General features: G+C 41.2%; 1 protein-coding gene and 1 long non-coding RNA gene across 3 annotated transcripts in view; one reads left to right on the top strand and one right to left on the bottom strand.

The window, feature by feature from the left end:
• The window catches only part of LOC138739957 (cell adhesion molecule DSCAM), a 454,986-nt gene that overhangs the window by 264,162 nt on the left and 173,701 nt on the right, over window positions 1-17,123 (bottom strand). The gene's annotated exons all lie outside the window — the stretch shown is intronic.
• LOC138738519 (uncharacterized) overlaps window positions 1-17,123 on the top strand; it is an 85,411-nt gene that overhangs the window by 19,138 nt on the left and 49,150 nt on the right. For both annotated transcript variants that reach the window (XR_011341580.1, XR_011341581.1), the window contains exon 2: window positions 12,280-12,420. This is a non-coding gene — a long non-coding RNA (uncharacterized lncRNA). The remainder of the gene's footprint in view (window positions 1-12,279; window positions 12,421-17,123) is intronic.

The raw sequence follows: 17,123 nt of genomic DNA, 5'->3' as shown, positions 1-17,123 counted from the left end.
TGTGTGCTCCTTTATTATGAAACAATGATCTCCGGTTCTCTATTCTCCCAAGAAGGAAATCAACATCCACCCTGTCTTGATCTGAGAGTTGGACAACCATGCTCCTACCTCTCAGTTGGATAAAAAGCTTTGCAAGTGTAATTTTGAAGAACTGAAGAGGAGGACATAGCCTCAAAATTGAGGAGGAACTGTTTTTCCCAGAGGATGGTGAATTTGTTGTCCATTGAGGCAGTGGAGGTGACCTCACTAAATATATTTAAGACAAGGTTGGATAGACTTTTGCATAGTTGGGGAATTAAGGGGTTTGGGGCAAAGGCAGGAAGGTGGAGATGAGCCTATCATCAAATCAGCCACGATCTCATTGAATAGCAGAGCAGGCTTGATGGGCCAAATGGCCTACACCTGCTGCCATTTCTTAAGTTCTTTATTGCTGGTCATGACCAATATTCAGCGTCAAGCCAGTCGTTGTAGCACAAATATTTTGGTCATTATCAAGTTACTGTTTTTAATGGAGCCTGTTATACACATATTGGTGTTAATATATATATTGGGTTAGGTTTTATTGCCATTCCCAATTGCTCTTGAAAATGTATTGGTGGGAGAAAGCCGGGGAGTGGGGCTGAATGGGTGGATGGATCAGCTTACGATTAGAATCAGCTCACGATTAGAATCTGCTCCTATATCTTGTAATCTTGTGAGAGCAAAGCAAATTTGGATCTTTCTGAAAAAGTAGTGGAGGAACAAACATTAGAAAGTTCCTGGTTAAGTACCTGAAGCATGGTCATCGACAGAGCTTCAAACCGAGCACAGGGATGACCATTTTGGCTCAATGCATTCAGGTTTGGACTTGAGGTCAAATGGCTTTCTTCAATAATAGAAATTTCAGTGATTGTTGGATTTTGTTCCAATAAATCCAATTTATTTGTTGAAAACATGGCTGATCAACATATATTAAAAAAATAATAAATCTACAAAACGTCAACATAAAAGGAAGCCTTCTGATTCCGAATGGGTTGTGTTACGAACTAACTGACCCCCATTAGTCCTAACACAGGAACAGCAATGGAAGATTTGCGGACAGTGGTAAATTCAAAATAATAATTTTTATTAAACTATTAATTGCCTAACAGTTCTCACTTAACTCTAAACCAGTGGTTCTCAACTTTAAGTAATCCCCATGCCATCGGTGCTCTGTGATTAGTAAGGGATTGCTTAAGGTGGGATGTGAGTGAGAAGGGAAGGTTGAGAACGACTTCTCTAGACCCAATTGTTACTGAACTATTTTGCTTGAGAAAAATTGCCACTGGCCCATTTCCTTTGGAGTAAAGAAACTGTGCATATAACAAGTCAATTAGGTACGATTAAAACAGTCGTTTTCAAACTTTTTCTTTCCACCCACATACCACCTTAAGCAATCCCTTACCAATCACAGAGCATTTATGGCTAAAGGAATACTTAAAGTGGTATGTGAGTGGAAACAAAAAGGTTGAGAAACACTGCTCTAAACTTAAACCCTCTATGCACCAACGTAATTGTGTGTGTGTGTGTGTGTGTGTGTGTGTGTAAACTTGAGTCCAAAAAGTTAGTTTTAAGGCCCAGCATTTTAAAGTCATGTTGAACTTGAAGGTCTATTAAATTGTAGTTCAGAAGTGATTACAAATAACAAGCTATTTTAAATTGTTGCTTAAAGCAGTAATGAACTATTTGTTAATACTGATTCAGTCCTTGGACGGTTCAAACTCACAAACCTTGTTGAGCTATTTTCCAAGGAAGAGATTCCTTCTTAAACTCTCACAATGGTGATCTTCAGCTCTCTCGTAGCTTAAGAGTTCTGGAGTTTCTTTCCTTCATGAAGCTGTATCCTATATCTTCAAAGGAGCAGTCGAGAAGTGATCTCCCTGTCGACTTATTTCCACAGTCCCCTTTTGTTAGGAGTCACCTATTCTAGTTACTGTTATTCAATCCTTTGATTCACAAAGGTCTAACACTGGTGTGTGCCACAGGGACTGTGATATGGTACAGACCAGTATCTCCTTCTCTTTCTAGCGATTACTGTTTTACTCCTGTGTGTGCCACAGGGTCTTCTTTTCAACTCCTTTTTACCCTGCCTTTTCACAAGGGACAGGTTTTATTCAGCTCTGTGTGCCTTGCCACCAACAAAATGTCCTCCAACCTTCTCTATCCTGCATTTCTTCCCATGTGACTTGGCATCACACAGCTTCAGTCTGTTTTGCAAAACCTCTCCCTTTCCAAAATGTGATTTTGCAAAGTCACTCAACTGGATCTGGGGTTTTCAGCACTCAGCACAAGGCTGAATGTATCCAATACTGTTCTCTTAAAGCACACGTCGCCCTGACATCCATTGTAATTCCATTATTAGCTTATCTGGTATACTTGGCGCTTCCAAACTAACATCTTCACAAGATACGAGAAAGGAATGGAAGTATGTCATTCGGCCCATCGAATCTGCTCTTGTTCTCCCTTAGCATCATTCTCTTTGTCAAATGTGTGGTGGTGTGTGTACCCCTGTAACCAAGCCCACTACATAACCTAAGATGTATAATTCTATGTTAACTTCAAATATTATCAACACATCTGTTACAGTTGTAACTTCTACATGGTTCAAGTCCTACTCTGGTGCCTGTGTGCAAAGGGAGATGTAAATTATCTCTTCACACCACTGGAATGGGCTCATTCTCCCTAGTGTTTTGGTTAATATATATCCTTCCATCCAAATCAATTAATAGTGGTTTGTTTGGTCAGGTGACTTGTAACTATTTATAGGATCATGTTGCATACAATGTGCTGGCTGAGTTTCCACAAACTTTCTTTCTTTGCTTTTCATTTTGTCTGTTTATTTCACAAGAGAGCACTGGAGTGTGACAGCTCTTTGTTAGCCTTGGAATGGCATGCAAAAGAAAGCTGTTCACAGCATCTCAGTAATAAATATATCAAATCTAACATCAAAATGGCATTGACTGCAGCTCAGCGTTCAACACCATCATCATCCCAGCAGAACTCATGAGCAAACTAAGGGATCTTGGACTCTGTCCATCCCTCTGCAACTGAATCCTCAATGGCAGACCCCAATCAGTGGGGATCAGCCACATCACCTCCTCCTCACCCACCATCAGCACAGCGCTGTCCCAAGGCTATGTGCTAAGCCCCCATGACTGCATCGCCAAATTCGGCTCCAATTCGACTTGCAAATTAGTTGACATCACAACTGTAGTTGGCCAAATTAGTTAGAATACAGGATGGAGATTGAGAACTTGGTTGGATGGTGCCAATCTTGCTCTCAACATCCCCAAGATCAAGGAGCTTATTATTGACGTTAGGACTTAACTCCATTGAGGACGTCTATATGAGGTGGTGTCTTAAAAAAGCAGCCTCTATCCTTAAAGAACCCCACCACCCAGTCCATGCCCTCTTCACTCTGCTACCATTGGGAAAAAGGTACAGCAGCCTAAAGACAAGCACTCAGCGGCACAAGGACAGCTTCTTCCCCTCTGCCATCAGATTCCTGAATGATCAATGAGCCAAAGACACTGCCTTTCTTATTTTAATTTTTTTATAGTAATGTCGTAAAATGGTTCTAATATGAATGTTTGGACTAAGATACTGCTGCAAGTCACCAAATTTAATGACTTGTTCGTGACAATAAATCCTGATTCCGAGAGGCTGAGGGACCAAACACCTATCTGTATTGAAGGGAAGGAAGTGGAGGGTTAGAACTCAGATGTTCCTGGGAGTCATTATTTCATATGGCATAAGATGCCATAAGTGCTCTGTAGTTGGTAAGGTGTATGTGAGTGGAAAAATAAAAGGTTGAGCACTATTGCTCCAGGAGGTAACAAACATCACAGGCTCTCTTTGGGTAGAAGGTAGGTTCAAGATCCCTTTCTTTCTAACAGTTATCAGACTCCTGAATCTTCCCTTGTTATACTAATTAGGACTTTTCCAACTCCACAAGAGGACTGTTTGGACAATTGCAATCTATTTTTTGTGCATTGAGATATCGGTAAATATTTATTATTTGTGGTTTTTTTTGCATTTATTGTCTCTTTTTAAATCAATTAAGGATTCTAACATTGTGGATTTTAGTTATTTTGGTGGATTTTTTTTCAGCTCCAGCAATAATGTCAATATATGTGTACATTGTAGAATGTATATGATAATAAACTCATTATCATTAAAAATGCAACTGCATTGGTTGTAAAGCGCTTTAAGATTCCCTGAGGTAATGCAAGGCGCTAGGTAAATGCAAGCTCATTCCCATGCAACTAATATAGAATATTGCCCAATTAAAGAATGCAAGGTTACATTGTCAGTACAGACACAGCTGAAAAGTCATTATATTAAATGAATCTGGTCGTTTATGGCTCTAATGCCCACAAAGTGGAGCTCTTTCATTCCATAACGAATGCAATCAACAATGGAACGTGTTGGAACGTTAATCGGGATGTTGATGCTAAACACGTGTGGTTGACTAAAAAGTATGCAGCTGTTTTGGAACAAACTGCTCTTCTTCATCGATGCTGTTGAAGTTTTCAGTGAAGGGGAAGTGGGCTCTGATGAATTATTAAACAATCCTCAGGGTTATCAAAGGGAATGTCTGTGCATTTACTGGTGTCTCTCACTCACCCACAGGATAACTGGGTTTTGCTTTGTGCAACTGTTGGTTTAAACCAACCAGGGAAAAAATATTCTATGCTATGTTTTTTCTTGCTGAGTCCATCACATCGTGAGTAGAGGGAGCCTCTGTGCCCTAACCACTGATGAACAGTGGGGACTTCATTAATTCATGAATAGACAGTTGAGCTCTGCGCTCATCTACCTGTGAATGGAGATTCCTCTTTGGGAGCAGTATCTCATGAATGGAGAGTGCAATCGATCAATCATTTCCAGGATGGCTCTGGGTGGATAAAAGAACTGAAATAAACCTTCAAATCTCTTAGCAATTTGTCCGCTGAGTATCTAAATGAAGGCACTGATTAACCAATTTAAGCAGAATGAGAACTCTCTTAAAAGAGTGGACAAATACATTATTTGCAGGTGAAATACTAACAGCCTTTTGCAAATTAAAAGGGATAATTATTGACCAACTTACAAAGATGAACCGTTCCTAAGATTTGAATACTCGATCTATCACAATGCCAGATGGGGGCAGGAGAGGGAGGAGGTAAGCAGTACCATTCTGGGAAGAACCCAATGCATAAAAGTTTAGCATCTGACTTACTAGGGAGCCTGATGAGCACCAGGTTGTGAAGACCCAGATGTCCTGGAAGTGCCCAGTACCTGTTGCTTTCAGTACAATGTGGTCCAGCTTCGCCTACCGCATGGTAAGTCGAGCTTTGCAAGGTGAATGGCATAATGTGATGCAATGTGGAAATCATTCTCTGTGCACAAGCATTAGGGTTAGCGTTGGGGTTTAACTTAACCCACTTGTTGAGTTTCACCTTGTGCAGTCCACCTCCAACTGCATGGTGCTGAAGTGAACCACTCTCCACAATCAGGATGTTTGTGATAAAACCAGGAGTGTGGCCTATACAGGAAGTTCTACACAGAGTAGAATAAGGAACTGAAAATACCTGGATGGGGATTAACAAGGTAATGCCATCTACTGCTTTTGATGGTGAATCTGTATATATTATGCTTTAACATTCACCTTCCATTGTTGACTTTGTCAACCATTCTGATTTTTAGATAAATTAGCAGTGATGGGAACCACTCACTATTACTTGCCAGGCAGCCAGCACTAAAGCCAAAAGCCTGTGGGGCAAACCAATGTGTAATTTTGTCTCATCAGTAATGCACAAATGTCTCCTCCTCTCTGACAATCGACATAGGCGCACCGCAAAGATGCGCGATTACCCCACTGTTCTATTCTCTCTACACCAGGGCTGTGCGGATAGTCACAATTCAAATGCCATCTATAAATTTGCCAATGACACCACAGTTGTCGACACAATCACAAGATGGCAGTGAGAAAGTGTACAGGAATGAGATCGATCAGCCAGTTGTGTCACAACAACCTTGCACTTTGTAATAGCAAGATTAATGAATTGATTGCGCACTTCACGAAGAGGAAACCAGTCCTCATCGAGGGATCGGCAGTGGTGAGGAGAAGGAACTTCAAATTCCTGGGTGTCAATGTCTCTGAAGACTTATCCTGTTGATGCAATCATGAAGAAAGCTTCTATATTCCATCAGGAATTTGAGGATATTTGGTATGTTGCTAAAGACTTGCAAATTTCTACACACGTACCATGGAGTACTTTCTGAATGGTTGGATTACTGTCTGGTATTAAGGTGCCAATGCACCTTACTGGAACAGGCGTCAGTGGATTGTAAATTTGGCCAGCGCCATCGAGGGCATTTGTCTTCACTTCATTAAGGACATGTTTAAGAGGCTGTCTCAAGAGAGCAATTTCTATCATTATGGACCCTCACCACCCAGGCCTTGCCCTTTTCTCACCACTATCATCAGGAAGGAAGTACAGGAGCCCAAAGACACACTACCCAATATTACAAAAACAGCTTCTTCCCCTCCGCCATCAGATTTTTGAACAGACAATGAACCTATGGGCACTACCTCACTTTTTCTCTTTTTTTTGCACTAATTTTAAAAAATAATTTATGGAACTGCAATTTATAGCAATTTTGCACATGCAATCCACAATACTGTTGCCGTAAAACAACAAATTTCATGACACATGTACATGACAATAAAAGTGATCCTGATTCTAATTCTAATTCTCGACAGATCAAAAACTAGTACTTAAATTCCACCCATACTAATGCTGGTTGGGACAACCTAACAGATTGACAGGCCACTACGGGGGCCTGATGAGAGTCAATACCGGCATGGGACACTCAGAATGGGCGGGTGTAGCCAGGAAGTTTCCATCTCTGCCTGACATCAACGAATCAGCGGAGGTTAAATCAATAGCTTCATCTTCACTTTTAAATTTAGTTATTTTTAAAAAAATGCCCCATTTAGTTGAAAAGATTGTTTTCAAATCTCAATCTGCTAAATAGGTTTTTATTTTCATTTGCCAGATTATTAGTACAGGCCTGTCTTGACTCTGCACGCCACAGCACAGAATGTCAAAAAAATGTAGTAATTTTTTTTTTTAATTCAATTGACTTCCAAAATAAATGTGACACCAAGATCAATATTTAAGAGCCCATCAGTTAAGAGAGAGAGAGAGAGAGAGCAAAGTCTCAAGCAAGAGATAGATTTCTCCAGCAAATAACATCTCATATTCTGGGTGGGTATGAACTTTCTGATTTCAGACATTTTCTTACTCCTATCTTAGTTTATCTATTCACCTTTTCTTTCCCATTACGTAGATTCATTACCCTCACTCATCTCATTCAATTCATCCACATATCTATCCATTGGGGCTTCTCCTCCCCTCCCCTCCCTATGGGTTCCATCTTCCCATTGCCACTCCCTTATCAGGTTCCACTCATTGCCCCTGTCTCTTCCTTCCCCACTTGACTCCATTTACTGTTTTCTTGCAAGCTTTTTCTATTTTTTCAACCACTAGTTCATCCCCTGAACCACTTCTATCTGCCCATCACCCCTTTCTCATACCACCTCTCACCCTCCAGGCTGTGTCAAACCCTTCCCTTACTGGCTATCTCAGTCCTGATGTAAAGTCAAGATCCAAAACATAGACAATCCCTCTGTCTTCACTGGTGCAGCTTGGCTCATTGAATTCCTGCAGTAGTTTGGTTTTTGTTCCAACTGGGTGTTCATGTAGTGAGTCCAAGCAATGCGAAGGAAGTGTTTGCACAATGGATCAGCACCTTGGATCAGTGGATTTTTGTAATGGTTTGACATTTGGGTTTTGTACACTGGATCTGCTCAAAGGGTGTGTGCAACAATATCTTTGCATCAATGAACGTCGGCAATGTGTTGTATCAATTTGTTTTGGCAACGTACTGCATCAAAGTGTTTTGGCAATGGGCTTCAAACAGAACTTTGAGCAAGGTATTTTGTTTCTTACCAAAATCGTACAAGTGACTATTGATGCAGTTAAGAAAAAAACGTACATTTGATTTGCAATATTTATGGCACAGATTCAGTATCTTAAACATTCAGTAAAGTAACATTGCCTGGAGCTGTCACTCCACAAGGTAAAGTTAATTGAAAGTTTCCTTATCGACTCTGATACCTTTTTAAGAAGCCGGGCTGAATTATTGACAGGACTGCCAGGCAGGCTGAAGTTGGGCCATCACTGAATGTAGGTCAACAAAAAGAGATGCTTCACCAGAGCCTCCTTCTAATGTGATGAACTCACAGCCTCTCAGACTAAATTATTCATTTGTTTGCATGTTTTATTGAATTGGAACAGGTTACGGTGCTGTCCATTATTGGTAAGAATGCAGCATTCAAATGCGGAGGAAGAAGGTGTTGTATTATTTACTTTGACTTCTTTTTTCATTCACTTAATCGGTCCGTCTGGGGATCAGCATTGAATTGAGGAGTACCAAAAAAAATTACGTGGAACTCTGAGGTGATCACGTCCATTGTAATCCAGGAATGTTTGGTAGTGACCAAATTGACGTCTGTACAAAAATAGTTCACTTTGAAACAGAGCATTACAGGCCCATTGGCCCACAATGTTGTGCTGACCTATGTAAAAGTTCTCCACAACCATCTAATCCTTCCCTCTCTCCCATCCATGGTGCCTATCTGAGTTTTTTGAATATCCCTATTGTACCAGCCTCCACCACCCTCTGAGTACAAAAACTGACATCCCCCCCTAAACTTTCCTTAAACAGGTGTCCTCTGGTATTTGCTCTTAACACCCAGAAACAAGGTACTGGCTGTCTACCTATCTATGCCCCTCAAAATCTTGTACACCTCTATTAAATCACCTCTCATCCTTCATCACACCAAAGAGAAATGCCGTAACTCTTGTCAACCTTGCTTCATATGGCATGTTCTCCAATCCAAGCAACATCCTGATGAATCTCCTCTGCACCCTCTCTGAAGCATTCTACATCCTTTCTATAATGAGGCGATCAGAACTGAATGCAATACTCTAAGTGTAGACCAACCAGAGTTTCATGGAGAAACATGTGGCATTCTTGCCTCTGGCACAATTAACATACTGTTACAGTGCCAGCTACTTGGGTTGGAATCCAGTGCTGTCAGTAAGTAGTTTGCGTGTTCCCCCTGTGTCTGCGTGGGTTTCCTCCCACCTCCAAAATGTACTGGGGTTGGAGGTTAAATGGGTGAAATTGGGAAGCAGGGACTCATGGCCCCAAAGGACCTGTTGTCGTGCTGTATGCCTAAATTTAATTAAAATTTTAAAATAAAAATTAAATTTTAAATTTTAAGAGTTTCCAGGTTTAGATTTCACTCTGGACCCTTAAGCCCAACAAACAACGTTTTGCTCCTATGCACCACTGAGGCAAAGCTTTCTGGACATACTGTCATTTTGGAAGATACTAGACCAATATTCCACATGTCCTCTCAAGAGGATGCAAAATATTCAATAGTACTATATAAAGGAAGGGGAGTATTGGTTCTGACAAAGGATCCTCACTTTGAATTATTTTAACTTCTTTGTACTTTCTTGCTGAATAGAACATAGAACAGTACTGATAGGCTCCATCAAATACTCCAAAGGCATAGAGGAATGATAGGCTTCATTATATTTTAGACTTGTAGCTGGCCTGATTCCAAGTGCTCAATTGAGGACAGGAAGGTCGACCTTTATTCTTGGGTCACAAGGGGAGGAGTTACCAGTGGGAGACGGGCCAGCTATCCCTCGGCAGTTATATATTCGTATCACCACATGCATAAAACCCAGACCGATACAGACAGGAACAGGCCCTTCAGCCCACCAATCTGACCTAGTTCCCTTTTCCCATCTGTGGTCCTTTATTCCCTGCCTATTTATGGCATCTGTCTAAATGCCTGTTGTGACCATAAACACATCCCCTGGCAGCACAGTCCAGGCGCCCACTGCTTTCTATGTGAACAAGCTGCCTCAAAAATCTCCTTTGAATGTTCCCTTCTCACCTTACACCTGCGTCCCCTAGTAGTTCCAGCTAAAGGAAAGACTCTATTTACCATATACATATATGCCTCTCATAATTTTAATGTATTTGTCAGATTGTTCTTCAGCTTCCAATCCTCCAGAGAAAACAATCCAATTTTGTCCAAAATCTTCTGACAGAAAATGCTCTACTCCAGACTTCAACCTGCTTTAAGAGCCACCAAGGCTGCCGTTAAGGTATTAAAGTAGTGAGCATCACCAATGACCACCAAGGTACGGCAAACCCTGACACCGACACCAGCAAAATGCTCTTCGCCTTCTCCAAACCTCCTGCATCTTTCCTCCTGCAAGGCCAACTCCATACAATACTCCATATGCAAAGCTTTAACCATGTTTTAACTTGAAGAGGAGCTGGAGGGTTATAGAGAAAATGTCTGTGATAGGCCAGATACCAAGAGAATCGAGCCGGCACTAAGGACACTGGCACTATCTCAGAGAACCTGCTGAATATGTTTTACTGTCACAACGTCTCCTACAACCCATCAAAGCACCCATCTGGCCCACTGCGGCAGAGTCTGTGGATTTCACATTGGCTTCAAAACCCACAGATCCAGAGTGGAAACAAATTGAGGCCCAAAAATGCCAAAAGCACCCAACTTGCTGCTCATGCATGTGACTCATGGAAGGCTGAGTGAGGAGAAGATGGGTGTTAAAACCTGAACATGCCGTAACATTTTTAAAACAACAAAGTTTGAAGAGGTTTCCACAGGTCAGAAATAATTATGCAAATTTGGCAGCATAAACCAATGTGCAACAGTTAAGACAGTAAAATATTGCAGAAGACAACTCAATGACGACAACATATCTGACGTTGCATCATTATTTAATGATCTGCGCTCCTTGCCCGGGAAGTTCCTTCTCTCTGAAGAAAGTCCTTCAATGCAAACCAGCCGCAGGTCCCAGGGCTCGGATTTGTGTGAGCGGTGGCGAGGGAAGTGACTCGATTGGGGGCTGATGCAGTTAATGCAAGAAAAACAAAGTGATGGTGCAGCCAGTTATTTTGGTGGTCAGGGAGTGGTTAGGGTAGTAAGAGGAAGTTCGAGAGCCTGATAACTGTTGAAAGAAAAACTATTCTTGAACCTGGTCAGCTTTTGTACCTTTGGCCTGAAGGGAGCAATGAAAAGAGATGGTGACCAGGATGATGGGGGTCCTTTCGGAGGTCTGCAGATTTGTGATGGGAGCGGACGCCTGGTAGGCTTAGAAACCTCTGCACGCTTTAAAGTCATCAGCAATTTTATTTTTTACCACTGTGGAACATCTAATAGCAGTGAAATTAAAGTGCCTTTGGGTATTAATAAGAGCAGCATCCAATTGTCTGGAAAATCCGCTGGCTAATACAGGTTGCGAGGTGCCACATTATCGGAGTTTTCCTGCAAATGTTGGTGAATGGAAGGAGAATAAAGAGATAGGGATCTGGCAGCTCAATCCATTCTCTCTCTTGTTCTTTAGATTTATTTTAGTCTGCCTTCACTACACAGTTTCTAAATGTATTCAGTTGCAAACATTACTTTGCAACTGAAGGGAATCTTGCAGTTGGCTGAATAACCCCACTGGGACCCTATGTAAGCGAAGCATTTATCACCATCACAAGTATAAAAGAGAGAGGAAAAAAAACCTCTGCATCTGGTTCCAACATTAAATTACATCTTCGGGGCGAAAAGCCATTCCCAATTCTACCACGTGGCTGAACAATGGATAATTTCAAACTCAATTTCCCTTGAAATTGATGGATTCCCACTCCAGTGAATGTGCATGCCAGTTAATTGGCCCACGTTAGATGCAACTCATTAAACCACTGATGACTGTGGTGAGATGACTTTTCTCTCACACAGGACTGCCTTATCTTGAAGCCCCCAGCACAGCCAGCATGAATATTCACAAGGCCTTGAGGTACAGGAAGCATTCTCAGCCGAAAATGTGAAGGATAAATGGTTTTTTTAAAAAATTAACCCATTCTCCGCTGGGTCTGACTGGCGTTCAACCATTTTCTGTTGCTGCTTTTCCTTTTGTGATCCAGGAAACAGAGCGTGTTGCGGTGAGTGCAGAAAAAGTGTGGAGCTGGAGGAGAAGGGAAGTAGGCAACTCACCTTAAATATTTAAGGAGATTTTCTGAATTTTTTTTTAATAGGTACTTAAAATTAAACAGAAAGAAAATCAATCTAATTTTCTAATATTTATTATCATATTATTATTCTAGTGTGGCGACCCACTTACCAGCAAGCAAACTGGCTCCCAAGATGGCGGACGTGCCATGGAAAACGGGGGAAATTGACCTGCATCCAACACAGGTTTTTAATCTGGGCTGATGCCATCACTGATGATGTCACTTCCTGTCCAGGTGAGAGAAGCAGTGATGTATATAAGCCCAGCATGCAAGCCTGGGGGTGTCAGTCTTGCTCGAGCCTCCACAGTGCGTACGTTGGCTTTCCTGCATATACATCATCCTGACAACATGTACGGTGATTCCACAAAGTGTACACTTCTGTCTAGAGTAGCTCAGTATAGAATACTTCACTACAGTAGAATATTTTGGCACAAAAGCAGCCACCCCAGATTTGGCCCACCCTTAAACCCTCCTTTAAGAAACAATCCATCGACATTCTCTCTCTGATATCTTTGGATTTCAATGGTGTTTTTCCTCCATTGCAAATGAATGAATGTTTCATTTGCCTACAGTTGATACTCCAACGTTTGTGAGTTTCACTGCTTAGGTTCAGAGAAAGCAACCTTGGGTTGAGTCCAAAGACAGCAGGCTCAACAGATTGAAAGGCTTGATCCATGATGTAGGACAATGCCCCAGTTCACCATGGAAGGTAGGCTGCATTGTTTTGGGGATAATGCATTACACTGAAATGGAATGTGCCAGTATTATATGCAGAGGGGTTCTCTGAATCTTCACATAGCCAACACAAGGGCTTTGATGAGATAGACCACAGTCAAGTGTCCTACTACTACAGGGCATTGAGACCAGAGGGGAAGCCCCTCAAACAATGGACAAGGAAGAACTACAAGGGGCCACAGGAGAGACAACTGCTCCAGGCATCAAATTAGAGAATGAATGCAAAAAATGTACAGTAATGGAATGTATGAATATGACCAAGGATCCACACCACCAAGCACATGCTCTGTTCCCGCTGCTACCATAAGGAAAGAGGTATGGGTGACGCAAGACTTGCACCACCAGACTCCTCAACAACAAACTCATTCAGGGCTTCATTTAAGGACTCTTACTTTTGCACTTTATTGGTTTTTTTTCTCACTGCATTGAACAGTCAGTTTGTTTCCATTTACTTATTTGTTTACATGTGTAGTTTGGGTACAGGTTATTTTGCACTATCAACAAGAGGAAATTCTGCCTTGCCCACACGAAAAGAATCTCAGGGTTGTATGTGACGTCATATATATACTCTGTCAATAAATCTGAAATCTGATCTGACACTATGGACGTGAAAAGATTTGCATGGGTTTCGTTTGTACATAATTTTATTGTGAATAAAGTTCACTTTTGAAAAAAAACCAAGTTAAGTGGAAATGAAAGTGGGAACCTCTCAGATGGAGGAAGGAACTGTGTTCCAGCTTGTTTGATCTTCAGAGAAAGGAAGAATGGGCTGATGTAGGAGAACCTGATCATAAGTGCTGTCTGTAAGCTCTTTGGTCGGTTCTGTTACTGTGATCCATGCCAGACCACAGTGTTATTCACATCTACCAAAAAATATCAGAGTGACCACTGACTTTAATGGGTATTTTTGGTTGGAGCATCAAATTATTTAACTTTAATGCTTTTAATTATTTTTCTTTTTTTTTTGCTTTTGCTTATGGTCAGTTTATTTCTTTATCATATAAAAAATTGAAAATCAAATTTTAAAAAGGCTTAGACATACAGCACAGTAACAGGCCATTTCAACCCATGAATCCATGCTACCCAATTTACACCCCATTAACCTATACCCTTGGTACATTTTTGAACGGTGGGAGCACCCGGAGAAAACCCATGCAGACATGGGGAGAATGTACAAACTCCTTACAGACAGTGCGGGATTTGAACCCCGGTCCACAAAAGTACACAAAAATGTCTTGCTTTTATGGCAAAATAAATGAAAGGAAATGTGAATTAAGTGGATTGATTTCCTGTACTTTCAAATAAATAGTGCATAACAAAGACTCAGTTCTAATTCTCCCACACCTGATAGTAAACCAACTACTCAATTATAAAGCACTCCTCCTCATTTACAGTTCCATCTCAGGTCTTCCTTTATTTTATAATCCTTCTGCTTTTCCAGGGTGCTACGTCTTATATTTCCATGCGTCCACCATTGGAGGCTGTCCCTTAAGTTACCATGATCTTTAATTGTGGAATTCCCTTCCTAAACTCTGCATCTTAACCCATTCTCTAAAAAAAAATCTCATCGACCAGGTTTTATGGTGAGCTGACCAAATATTTCTGGGTCAGATTTAAATCTGATTACATTCATGTGAAATGCCTTGTGATATTTCCCTCGAGGTTAGGAGAGATCGGAACGAGGGGTCATAAGTTAAGGGTTAGGGGGAAAATGTTTAGAAGCAACATGAGAGGAAGCTTCCTCACTCGGAGAGTGGTGGCTGAGTGGAATTACCTTCCAGAAGAGGTGGTTGCAGCCAGGTTAATTTTGTCATTTAAGAAAAGGTTGGGTAGGTGCGTGGATGTGAGGGGATTATGGGCAGGGCGCAGGTAGGAGGGACTAGAAGAGATCCCTTAAATCGGTGCGGACTAAAGGGGCCGTTTCCGTACTGTAATTGTTATATGTTATATGGTTATATTCAATGACATTGTAATGCTGTCAGACAAGAAAATCTGCAGATGCTGGGGTCAAGTGTGATACACAAATGTACTGGAGATACTCAGAATCAGAATTTATCGTCATGAACATGCTAAGAAATTTGTTTTGCAGCAGCGTCAGATTGTAAATATTTATATAAACCTCTCACAAAATAAATACAACTAGTGCAGGAGAAAGAAAAAGTCAAAGTGAGGCAGAGTCTGTGGTCATTGATCATTCAGGAATCTGATGGCAGAGGGGAAGAAGCTGTCCTTGTGCCGCTGTGTGCCCATCTCCTGTACCTTTCTCCCCAGCGGTAGCAGAATGAAGAGCACATGGGTGGTGGCGTCTTTCAGAATAGAAGCCACTTTTTTCAGACACCATCCATGAGGACCTTGATGGAGCGAAGACTGGTGCTCATGATGTCACAGGCTGAGTTAACAACCCCCTGGAGTTTTTTTTTCCTGTCCAGAGTGTTGGCACCTCCATACCAGGCAGTGATTCAACCAGACAGAATGCTCTCCATGGTCCACCTGTGGAAGTTTTCAAGAGTCTTCAGAGACATACCGAATCTCCTCACCAAGTATAGCCGCTGGCGAGCCTTCTTTGCGATTGCATCGACATGGAGGCTCCAGGACAGATCCTCAGAGATGATGACACCCAGGAATTTGAAATTCTTGATCCTCTCCACTGCTGACCCCTTAATGAAAAGAAACTACCAGATGCCTGAATCATTTTTTATTCAGTCATCTGCCTGTTTTTCTCTTATTCCAATCGAGTGGTCCAGACCCACAATGTTGGTTACCTTTAACTTCCTTTGGATGCTGTACGATCTGCTGAGTTTCTCTAGCACGGCTCTGCAATGCTTCTGGAAGGGTTTTTGAGAATGGCTGAGAGGTATCAATCTTGTGAAGAAGTCCTGGCCTCATAAAAATGTGTTTTATCACTGATAATTCTGCCTCTGAGAGGCGACAATCCCAAATAATCCCCACTGGAGCTGTAACATGAGAGGAAGCTTCCTCACTTGGAGAGTGGTGGCTGAGTGGAATGACCTTCAGCAAAACCTGAATCTGTCATTTCTAATCCATTTTTAATCTGATTTTTTGCACAATATTTAGAGAAAAGAACATTAAACATGAAATAGGGCTTGATTATCTTGGAGTGGTAGCTGCTATGGTTTCAATTGTTACTCAAAGAATTATTAAATTCAAAAATGTTCCATATTGATGCCAAATTATTCTCCATTGGGCTATAAATGTGTTGATCAGTTTTCTTTGCATTAATCACTGAAACACAATACCACAGCTTGGACCTCAAAGATATATGGCCCCTTGATGTTAAGTTATAGGTAGACAGATTTTCTAATTTAAATCCCACCATGGAATCTGGGATATTTAAAAGCAAATAATGCAATAAATCAGGAATTAATTGACTCGGTATCAGTAATGGCTCCCATGAAATGTTGCACTGATTTTCTAAATATAAAAATAGGATCCATCAAACTGAGTATCTCTTAATTGCCCTCCAAAATTTCCCAGCATGCACTCAGTGAATAGGAATGGACAACAAAAGGTCTTTCCAAGCAATATATTCCTGCTAATTCCATCTCTTTTCCTTCTTTGAGTTTTCTCATCTCTCAAAATCCATTACCCATGACCCATATTTCTTCCTTGCACCTCTGGGGATGGACCCCAGACCTGTCCCTCTGTGTCAACATATTCATGAAACAATATTCATCTATCTATTTATATGAATACTTGTCCTGCATATATATTGTTTGGCGACATGTGTGTTATATCTGATTATGTATCTGCATGGAATGCACTGAGGACCAGAGAACACTATTTAGTCAGGTTGTAATTGTGCAATCAGATTACAATAAACTTGACTCTTCAGGGTGCTGGGCTTGAAATAAATGCCTGCACTTTTCATTGTATGAATGCTTGAAGTTCCCACCTTCTCCATAATCTCTTTAACTAAGCTCTCTAAATATCTCCCCGAGGCTTGATGCCATTTGCCATTTGATTGGAGAGGTAATGCCTTTGAGCATTCTTATGTGATCTTGGCTTAAAATTGTCACTTTAAGTGGAAATATTTGTTAGATAAATGTTGGAAAGAAGGAAGCTATTGCATCCTGTGGGAGGGCCAGCAGTTCACTAGAATTTCAAAATTACATTGAGATTATTGAGAGGGCATTCAGTAAAAATGTCACTGCAATTATCCATTGTGCCAGAGAGGTATTATT

The sequence above is a fragment of the Narcine bancroftii genome, chromosome 7, assembly GCF_036971445.1.
Source record: "Narcine bancroftii isolate sNarBan1 chromosome 7, sNarBan1.hap1, whole genome shotgun sequence".
NCBI classification, from domain to species: Eukaryota; Metazoa; Chordata; class Chondrichthyes; order Torpediniformes; family Narcinidae; genus Narcine; species Narcine bancroftii.
This window is presented reverse-complemented; position numbering and strand designations above follow the sequence as displayed.